The sequence below is a fragment of the Octodon degus genome, unplaced genomic scaffold (assembly GCF_000260255.1).
Source record: "Octodon degus isolate 3935 unplaced genomic scaffold, OctDeg1.0 scaffold00029, whole genome shotgun sequence".
Classification (NCBI taxonomy): Eukaryota; Metazoa; Chordata; class Mammalia; order Rodentia; family Octodontidae; genus Octodon; species Octodon degus.
This window is the reverse complement of record NW_004524605.1, coordinates 459015-470302: the sequence shown is the minus strand read 5'-3', so window position 1 is coordinate 470302 and position 11288 is coordinate 459015.

Sequence of the window (11288 nt, the reverse complement as noted above, 5' to 3'; positions counted from 1 at the left end):
CGACGCGGAGGGTCAGAGACAGGAAGAGGGACGGAGAGAGGAACTGTGCTCTCTCGGGGCGCATCACTCAGGAGAACGATTAAAGCCTTTCTGCCGCACAAATCGTGTTGAGTGCTTTCCTGCTGGACGGGAGGGCGCCCGACACCCCCTCACTCCTTTAGCACCATATGTGGCTGCCAAGAGATGGACCCCCTTGAGTTTCTGGGAGAAAGGCTTGTTTCACCCTCTTTCTCTGCTCTGAGGGAATTCAGGGGAAAGTCTGTCATAATGCTGAACTTGCACACTTTTTTTATGGCTGTAGGGTTTTAAAAAATATTAGTCATTTTACAACCTTTGTCCTACAAAAGAAATACATTTTCACTTTAAGAAATACAAAATTTTAGGGCCGGCCAGGTAACTCAGCGGATTAAAGTGTTTGCTTAGGCAGACACAGGGGCTGGGGTTCGATCCACAGCCTGTCATGCAGCCCCACCCCCGGGGTGCACTGAGAGGGCAATTGAGACTGGGCACAGTGGCACGTGCCTGTAATCCCAAGGCTTGTGAGGCTGAAAAACAGGAAGGATCCCTACAAGTCTGTGCAGTGGGACCCTGTAGACTCTGTCCTAAATACATTAAAAAAGGAAAAAAAATACAGAAGTTTGAAGTTTTTAAAAGGGGTAACTACTGCCAACTTTCTACACCCCTCCAAATATCCTTTGCATATATAGTCCTTTATGTGACATGGTCACACAGCAACAGCTTTGTAGCTGGAGTATGACTTGTGGTTAGGAGGCATTTGTAGACTTCCTAGCCTCCAGAATTGTGAGAAATAATTTTCTGTTGATCAGCGCCACCCACTCGATGTGGCCTAAGACAGGTGATGATGGCCCGTCTCCTCCATGGCGCTATCAGAACTCACCCTTTGCTGGGAAGCTCAACTATTTCATGCGAAGCGTCTCTTCAGGGACTAAAAAGCTTATTTGGGGGTCCCTGCCTGTTTCGGTTGCTTGCTAATCACTGGGCCAAATACTAGACACTTGCAGTTTATAGAAGGAGAGGTTTATTTTGGCTTGGAGTTCAGAAGTTTCAGTCCATGTTCTGCAGTCTTAAGCATGGAACAATGGAAGGGCCTGGGCAGAGGACAGCTGCTCACACCATGGTGGCCTGGAAGCAGAGGGAGGAGGGAGCGGCCCAGGAGGTGGGTGTGCCCTTCTGGGTCACGACCCGGGAACCTCCCCCATCTGATCAGACCTACCCCCAGCAGCAAGTCCGCTGCAGGTGCCCTGTAATCCCATCACCTGCTCAAAGCCCTGTCTCTGTGCACATGAGGCTTTTGGATGATATTCTTGCTCTAAACCCTAACATTACCCCCTTAGGCCCCACTGACCTGTGGCTAAGAAGAGTGGTCTTTATACAGATTCTCTTTATTGCATTTAGTCCATCTCTAAGGGTCACCAAAGTCTTAACACTTCAGAATTGCTGCTAGGTTCAAGCACCAAATTGCCTTTGAGACTCAACGTAAATTCTTAGCTGTGAAACCCTGTAAAAACCCAAAAGAAAGTTAAACACTACTTACATAGAGTGACACGGTAATTATTCCCCTTCCAAAAGGGATACATAGGGGTTAGAAAGAGATGGGACCAAAACAAACCTTAAATTCTAAGTGCCCTTTCCTGCAGTAGGGGCAACAGTGTGAGGTCCAACTGGCCTGGGTGGCCCACCCACTCTTTTGTGTGCTACAGTGCCCATCACTTCTCTGAGGCTGGGAAGAGCCTGCAGCTCAATGCCTGCAGCTTTATTCAGTCATGTTCCATGTTCCTGGCTTCTCCAACTTCCTGAGGAGTTGCTTCACTGCCTCACTCTCACACATTCGTGCACTGTCCTGTCAGGGGCACACTGCCCATCCTCCCAGGTGGTCTTATGAAATCTGGGTAGAAGCCTCTCTAGCCAGATGACTCTTACACTCTGCATGCTGATACAACCAGCACCATGTGGATGACTACAAAGTCATCAGCAAATTCAGAAGTTGAGCCCCCTTGGCCCATGGCTTCAGAGGCCTCTAAGTGCCTGACTAGCTCAATGCTGGGAAACCTTTCCTCTTTCAGCCTAGCACACCCTGGAGCTCTTTTCTCAAAGCACACCTTTTCATTTCTGCAGAGTAAAGAGCCAGGTCATGCTTTTTCCTGGGATGCCTCAAGGCATCCCTCCCACTATCTTTGTTCAAAGTACTTGGCTTCTATTTATTTGTTTATTATTTTGTGCAGGATCTCACTACACAGCTGGGACTCATAGTGATCCTCCTCTTTTCAGCCTCTTCAGCACTGGGATTATAGGCATGCACCACCATACCCGGACTCAGTCTTTGGCTCAGCGTGCCTGGGGGCAGGGCCAACATGGCATGTGGTGCCAGGGATTGAACCCCAGTCCCTGCACTTGCCTAAGCAGGCGCTTAGCCCACTAAGCTATCTCACCAGCCCTTTGGCTTCTTTTTAGTGCTAATCTTCTCAGCAAACAAGCTATCCTAGGCCAAAATTTAAGAGGTTCTAATTTTACAGGTGCTACCTCTCTCACTACCAGCAACAGATTTCAAATTATTCAACTTGGCTTTCTGCAAGCCAATCAGTAATCATACTATAACCTGAATGTTGGGCTGCTTTGAAATTTCCTACCAGATTAATTTGTCTGCTGCCCTTAATCTCAGTCTCCCAGAACGTCTCAAGAGATGAGCAAAATGTAGACAAATTTTCTGCCAGAGCATGAAACACACATGGCCTAGACTCCAGCTGCTAATGGAATCCTTGTTCCCAATTGAAACCTCTTGAGCCCGATCTTCACCATTTGATTTTTTTTTTTTTTCCTTTCTGGTACCAGGGATTGAACTCTGGATCTTGCACTTGCCAGGCAGGCGCTTATACTCTGAGCTATCTATCTAGCCTACCATTTGACTTTTTATCAGCATTTTGTTCTTCTGAGCTCAGACCAGAATCATCTATCATGATCCACTTACTACTATATTCTAGAGCTTCTCTACCCAGCACATCCAACCCCCTTCCTGCCAACGTGGACCTGGAAAACTGCAAGACAGCCCAGTGGCTCAGAGAGCAGGAAGGAGATGATGCAGATTGGTCCACCAGCCCAGCAGAGGCTATTCCTTTTGGGGCATTTTCCTCGTTGGATTTCAGAGAAGAGGCTTTTCTGACAGCCAGGGCAACAGTGAAGAGCTTGGTCTGACATTTGAAGGTTGGAATGGTCACCTAGCAGAGCAGAATGAGAAGAACTCTATTAGGTGAAGAGCTTATTATTGTTTGGGTTCTTTTTAGCTCCCTGGGCACAGAAAAAGAAAAAAGGCCAGGGGCAATTTTTGGCCTAGTAAGCCCTTGTCTCAGTTACTTTTCTCTTGTTGCAAGGACAAAATACCCAACACCTAAAATGAAGGAAGGAAAGGTTTATTTAGCTCACAGTCAGTGGAGGTTTCAGTCCACACTCAGCTGGCTCCAAGGCAGAGCAGCACATGGCAGAGAACAACCTTTCATGGCGGCAGCAAAGAGCAGAGCAAAGAGACAAGTAGCCGCAAAAATGGCTACAGAGAGCAAGTCTGTCTCCCTTAAATTGCATTCAGGTATCTGCCCCAGCCTGGGAGTAGTACTCACATCCATAATCCCAGCAGCACTCACATCCATAATCCCAGTGGATCATGAATTAATCACAAACTCTAGAAGTCCCCCAGTGACTGCATGAGGCTTTGGGGTGACAACTAGACACAAACTGTAATAGCCCTGTTTTACTGACTCTTTTTTTTTTTTTTTTTTTTTTTTTTTACTGGAAGTGCTCAGCCCATGCCTGGCCATGGAGTTAAGCCCTCAGCAGAAGGAATCTGTTCCATGGCTGCAGGAGGCCAGTCCAGGTCAACTCAGACTCTGGCTGCTGTTGGCAGTGAGTGAGGGGCTCACATACTCAGTGGTAGGCTTAGAAAAGTGAGCTGAGGAAACTAGTGGGATCCATGCATGTCTGGTTCCAGCACTCTGAACATCTGAATATCCCAGATGCAGCTCAGGGAGTGGGAATGGAGCAGCCTGCAGAAGGGTGTTACTTCAGATCCTAGATCTTTTTTTTTTCAGAACTGGGGATTGAACTCAGGTCCTTGCGCTTGCCAGGGAAGTGCTTATTCTACTGAGCCATCTGCCTAGCAGGGTGTTACTTCAGTTAGCAAAGTATGGTCTTTGCTACATACTTTCCCCAGAAAGATGTATGTGTGCTCCGGGTATTATAGCAACCCTGTCCAGAGGCTCTAGTAAAAGGACCCAAGACACATCTTCTGTGAAGGATCCTGATGCATCAAGAGCAGCCTGAGCTCTTGAGCTACCATACTGATCATGGAGAAGTAAGGGTATGGAGGCCTGGCCTCTAGGAGTTTGTGTTCTTTGGAATGGCTTGCTTGGGGTTCTCTTGGCCTTAACCTGGTCTGTTTGTCTGGGCTGTTTACCCTGTGTCCATGGAGGTACACTCTTCTTCCATTCACCCTTCCCTGTGCCCCCGTAGGCTGACTTCATGAAGGTCTCAGGCTCTCTGGTTTCTGGCTGGCTTTGGCCCCTGAGAGACAGCAGAAATCTACAGAGAAAAAACCAAAAAGAAAACAAAACAAAAAATAACAAGGTGCTGGAGAAATAGCTCAGTAGAATAAGTGCTTGCCAGGCAAGCACAAGGGCATGAGTTTAATCCCTGGTTCTGCCAATAAATAAATAAATAAATAAATAAATAAATAAATAAAATAAATCTAAGGAGAAATGGGAATGAGGCTAGGATATTTGACCCCAAGAAATGATTGGATCTCCCCTAAATCCTCAGGCACAATCTGTTGGCTTCTTGGTTCTGGCTCTCCCAGGACTAGGAGAGTTGTGCTCCAGCTGGGAATCCCCTTAACCTTGCATGTTCCCTACAAGAAATGCACCTCAATCACCCAAGTACAGTTAAGTTTGTCCAGGCGTTCGCATTGAAAGTCCCTCAGTCGTGAGCAAATGAACAGTTGGTCACCCTAGTTGCCATCCAATTCCTCCAGAGACCCTAATGTATTGCATTCTTGTCTACTATTCTGATTAAGAAGGTTCCTAAGCTGTCCTCTGGACTTCCAGTTTCTCATAGCCAACAAGAACTGGCTATTCTGACCCTACTCCAAGGATAACAGTTGCCTGGCCCAGGATGTGGCTGTGTCCCGGGAGAGGCCTGGCCTGATATCTCCTATCCCCATACCTAGACTGGATGCTGGGTGTCATACCTACCTGGCCCAGGCAGCTGGACCAGTAGCCATACATTATCACTTTACTGATTCCTGGGGGCAGGTGGAGACTCCTTTGAGTCTGGTGGTAAACGTCTGAATTTGTTTTCCATTGCTATCACAAAATAGTTGAGATGGATTAATATATAAGGAAAAAGGTTTATTTAGTTTTGTAAACTAAAATCCCAGGCAGCATGGAACCAGCTTTGATGAGGCCCATGGTCTGCATCACAACATGGTGGATGCCAGCAAACCCAATATATATATATAGGAGCAAGTGATCATCTTGCCATACAGGAGGTGGGAGAGCCGGGAGGAGTCAGACTGGCTTTTCTGTAACAACTCTCCCTGGAACACCATGGGGTGCCTTCCAAGGGCATGCACCCAATGACCTAGGAACCTTGCACTATTTTACCTCTAAAGGTCCTACTGCTTCTCCACATCTTCACACTGGGGAACCAGCTTCCAATGCACAAACCTTTGAGGAACAAACTGCATCCAAACTGTACCAAAGTCTTTTTTGCACTGTCCTACCTAGCAATAGCATTTCATTGCAATTCTTGGAAATCAGGGAAAGGGGGCTGGGGAGATGGCTCAGTAGAATAAGTGCTTAGCTGGCAAGTGCAAGGGCCTGCGTTCAATCCCCAGTCCTGAAAAAAAGAAATCAGGGCAGGGACGGAAGGTGAAGGCAAACTTGTGGTGTTTCCTTCCATTGGCCTGCAGACAGGAGTTGATTTCAGGTGGGCTGTGCAGACATGCCTGGCTGTGGCCTGCCTTTTGAGTAGGTCTCTGTCCATGTTTTATTATTATTATTATTATTTTTTTTGGGGGGGGGGACAGAACCGGGGATTGAACTCAGACCCTTGCGCTTGCCAGGCAAGCATTTATTCTACTGAGCCATCTCCCCGGCCTCCGTACCTGTCCATGTTTGTTGAGCTGGTTGCACACAATACTCTCATAGGCCTGCTAGGAAGGAACAAAGATCGTCTGTGGGTGTGACTATGCAAGCAGAAATCAGGCAGAGGGGATATCTCCGTCTGTGGACAGCACCCTGGACTCTCTTCCCTGGAAGCGTTTCTTCTCTCCCCTCAGTCTGTTAGGTCACTGGGCCTGTTGGGTTCCCTGGCTGCTGGGATGAACATATGTCCACACCTGGCTGCTGGGGCTGTCACATGCCAAACGTAAGGACTACTCCTGAGTTGGCCAAGGAACCTGAACGTCTGAGCGCAAGAGCTGGTCCTGAGTTGGACAAGGGACCTGTGCTAGGTGCTGGAGAAGCACTGAGTGTCGTCTCAGAGGAGCTTTTCGCTGGGCCTATCAGAAAAGGGAGGCTTCTAGCGTCATGCTTGTCTGTGTGTCTCAGGCTTTGTGTTCTCTGCTGTGAAGCTGAGCCCCCCGCAGAGGCAGCTGACTGTCTGGCCAGGTTTGGTGGTGTTTCTGCAAGGTGGGCTCTTCCCAGCGGCCTGTGCGACTCATCACTTATCACCTCATGTGCATGGCCTTGCTGGCAGGGCCCTGCACAGCTCTTTGGGGAGTGCCTTGAGCTTTCTTGTGGCATTCTGGAAGCACCATGCCTGTTCTTAAAACTGTGGCTGATTGTGACCATTACTGCCATCTCCTGTGAGGTGTTAGGGGCGGGAGCTCATTGCTCAAGGTGCTGTGAGAAACCAGTCTCCAGAGAAGGCAGGAACATCTGCCTGATGTTTGTTCTGCTCCTTTTGCATCAGTGAGTGGTGCTGGTGCTAGAGATGATTTTCTGTGTCCATTGCCAGCCGACATGAACACAAATCTTGATGTCTCTGAAGCAGAAAACACTTTCATAGTTAAGACTGGTGAGTAAGTCAGGCAGCTGGTCAATTATTTCTCAGTGAAGCTGGAAAAAAATGAAGTGCACAATTTGGTGGCTTTTAGTTTGTTAACGGGGGTGTCAACTCTCACTAAATTCAGCTTGGAACAATTTTATTCCCTCCCTTCCAGAGAAAAGAAGTTCCAAACTTCCAAATGCTGGGGTAGGGGAGGGTCCTCAGAAGCAAAGCTCTGGCCTATGCCTGGGAGGGGTGATGTGACACTCCAGTCCTGTCTGCTAAGTAGCAGGGACAGGCCTGTGACTCAGGCCCCGAAGGACTGAGTAGACACCCTCTTTCCCCTAAAATAAGATCTAGCTGAAAATAGCCTTGAAAACCAGAGATCAAAATCCCAGCCCTAGCCAGCCTATCCCGGCCTTCCCTGCTTTAGAGAGCATCTAAGAGAATGGTGGCTGCAGGTGCAGCAGGGTGGATGGTGGAGGCTGGCAGTTTTGCTTTCTGGATTTCAAGGCTGATTATTTTCTATCTGAGTCTTTTTTGGGGGGCAAACACAGCATGCACAGAGACCCTAATGGACTGGACCCCTGGGTCTTACAGCGCTTCCAGGGTCTTTGAGGGGTGCAGTCCATGGAGTGGGTAACCCAGGCTCCCCACTACCAGAGCACCATTTCGGTGGTCCCTGTGACTCAGAACCCTGCCCAGTCTACCTATCCTGAGTCAAGGGTATTTTGGTACCAGCCGGTCCGGCTAGTGAATTCCCTGGTGGAGAAGCTAAGGTAGGGAGAACAACTGACTCTGTGTCCTCTCAGGTCATAAATTGTCCCATTGTCAGGACTTCAGACTAGAGAGGGAACTGCTTTGGAACTTCTCGTGGGCCTCTAGAGGTTGGTGAGCTGGCACAACTGACAGACTTCTGGCTCTCCAGCCTGGCTTGTCTGTTTGCACGAGTGGAGTTGCAACAGAGACTCATACCTAAGGCTGCTTTCCTGGCAGGGACATGCTGACCACGCCTCAGCTTCACCGACCCTGAACACAGGACAGGCTGCAGACATTGCACACTCTGGGCATCTGGGATCCCAGCTAAATTTGACTTTCTGTCAGGTGTTTTCAATCCCTCCTTGCCTAAGATCATCTAGAGTGTGACACGAGTTCTCTCATCTGCCAACAAGCAGATCTTGTCCCCGAGAGCCCTCAATGGTTCCTAAGGATCCCTCAACCCACTCCTGCCAAGGGCTGTGCAGCTCAGACCTCTGTCTCACCTCAAATTGGCTTAATCCTGAAACAAAGGAAGTTTTCTGCTCACCAAATTAGATTTGGAGCAGTGGTGGTAAACCGATGGCATGCGGGCCCCAGCGGGCTGTTTGTATCACCAAAAACTCTTAGAGGTTCGCCATCACAGCTCTGAGGGCTTGATGCCCTCCCTGCCCATCCTGTTTTGCCTTCTCTCTCCCACTTAACCTGTCTCCAGGTGCATCCTTCAAGTCACGAAGCCTTCTACACAGCCAGCCTCTTGGGGAAAGAGTGAGGCATGAACTCACTTCCATAGTTCTGGGTCTGTCCCAGCAGCCATCTGGAATGACAGAAAAAGGGGTTCTCAGAGGATGGGGGTACTGAGTGCCCACCAGACTCAACTCAGAATGCCTGAGTGGCTCAGGTTGGCTCTGACTGTGAGCAGCTGCCATGGGTGGGAGGGTGCAACTTCCTCATTCTTCCTCTTTCCTGACAGCCACACAGCACCTGGGGAAGGAAGGGAACATGCAGGAACACCAAAGACAAGCCTGGGGTCTGTTCAGGAGACTGCTCGTGACTTCCTCTCCCAACCAGGGAGAGAATCTAGTCACTTTTCAGCACTTCCTCAGCTGATGTACACAAGATTGCGTTGGCGTTGAGGCAACATGATGAGGTTTTTGCCCAAGACAGTTTCTGGTCAAGTCAGAAGGTGTGTGAAAACACCAAGCTGTGAGACACAGCAGACAAGGAGGAGGCCATGCAAGGAGCTGTTCACTGTGTCTAGACAGAGGGGTCTTTTGTGCCTGTCTTGCTGGAGTGCGATGGGAAGAAAACTCTAACTGGCACAAGTAAACAAGAATGTCACTGGTTCACATGATCAGAAAGTTAGGGATAGAAGGAGGTATAGCTAGATCCATGTGCTCAACTAAGAAGACTTCAGTCTTCAGTCTCTCTGTTCTGCTTTGCCTTCTGTTGACTTCCAGTCAGCCTCCTTTACCTGGTAGCCCCTGGCAGCTTTATCTTGTAACCTGGTGACTTGGCCAACTCCAACTAATAGGGTGCATCCTCCCTTAAACATCCCAGATGGAGTCAAGAGAGTTCCTTTGAAGGTGCAGGAATCTTGCTATGCATTACTGTACATGAAGTAATAGTACTGGGACAGACCCACCGTGAGGTGGGGTAAGGGTAGACATCTTGAAGTGAAATCTATTAGTATGGTCAAGGGTAGGAGTTTGCTGAGTGAGAGTGGGACATCTGGCCAGGCAAGATGAGGAAAAAGAGAGGCAGCCCAGCAGCACCTAGAACCCATGGCTGGGCTAAGAGCCGGAGCCCAGGAACCTAGGGTGGGGGAGCCAGCCTGCCCATTCCCTCTGTGGTAGGAAGCTCAGTGGAGCTTAAGCTGAAGCGGATAGCAGGATTTGCATTTTTAAAAGACCTGGGGGTCTTCACACGTGAAATGGCCTTTCTGAGGGTGTAGGTTTGTCTGTTGGAAGATTAACAATTGGGGCACATTCTGAAAGTGTTCATCAGGACAGAAGTGAAAATGACAGTGTCAAGAAAATCAAATAGTAAGACAGAAAATAAAAGCTCGAAAAGGAAACAGGTGAATTTGGAAGGTGAAAATATTCTCTGAGATAATGGAAATAACCCCCCCAACACAAAAATGTTAAGATACCTAAAATATCAAGTGATTTGTAAAGAAGCTGGATGGGGGACTAGCAACAGGAGCAAGATGCAGCGTGAGTGCGGCCAAGGCCAAGCTGATTAGTGGCCAGACAACGCTAGCTCAGCTCTTTAGGCAATGATTTTGTCGTTGATGTGCTTTAGATGGACACATCTATGAAACCATTCACCAAATATATACATAGCTTTTAAAAGGTCAAGGTGTAAATACCAGTATTTTATTTTGCTGTGAAGCATATGTTAGGTTCATCTATTATTCAAAAATATCACTTAGTCATAATTATGCACAAATTTCACAAAGTTTAATACACAGGAGGAAAAAGGCTTATCATTTGGATTATGAGTCCATCCATCTCAACACAAATTTGTTCTAAAAGAGATATTTAATGGTCATAGGGGCCTTGCTGAGCACCCTTGTCCCCTTCACAGGAGCCTCAATGGGCTATGACCTGCCCACCCACTGTTATGAGAGTATAGCTGAACTGTGGTGAACTTCAGGAACTTTGAAAATGTCAAAATAAAAGGGCAAAAGTTTATCTCACATCTCCAGGAAACACAAACAAGTCCATGGGACATGAGTACAGAAAAACTTGGTAGTCACACACGTGAAATTTCTGAAATGATAGCAACTGAAGTAAAGAAACAACTTCATTAGGCCACAGAGGAAATTAGATCACAAATAATCTTTCAAGTAAAAATTGACAACAATCATGAAAGAACTGCTCAGCACATTGAAAGAAATCATAGATTAAAAAAAATCCATGAGCATAGAAAAATAATGAAAAATATTGAATGAGCAATACAGGAAAGAATTAGAATGCATAAAATAGATCCAAACAGATATTCAGGGCATTAAGAATTCCACTAAAATCTGGAAAAACAATTTGAGTGAAACTGAAGATAAGACTTTCAGACCTTGAAGACAGCTTATAGCTAGTGATCACAAGGAAAGACCTATTAGAAATTACAAGGAATCAGGAAAGGACAATTCAACAGCTGTAGGATGATGCAAATAAAAAGAATGTAAGACTGATAGATGTCAATGAAACTGCAGGAGTCAGCACAAATGACATAAAAAGGCTATTTGCAGAAGTAGTAGCAGAAAATTTCCCAAGTATGGGAAAGGAATCTGGTATACAGTTAACTGAGACATATGTAACTTCAATTAGCCATAATCAAAATAAATCTGTATCAAGACACATAATAACCTGGAAATTCAGCGAAATAACATAATATTAAAAGCTGTTAGAGAAAAGAAACAGATCACCTATGATGGAAAGCCATGAGAATCATGGAAGATTTCTCAATACAAACCATCA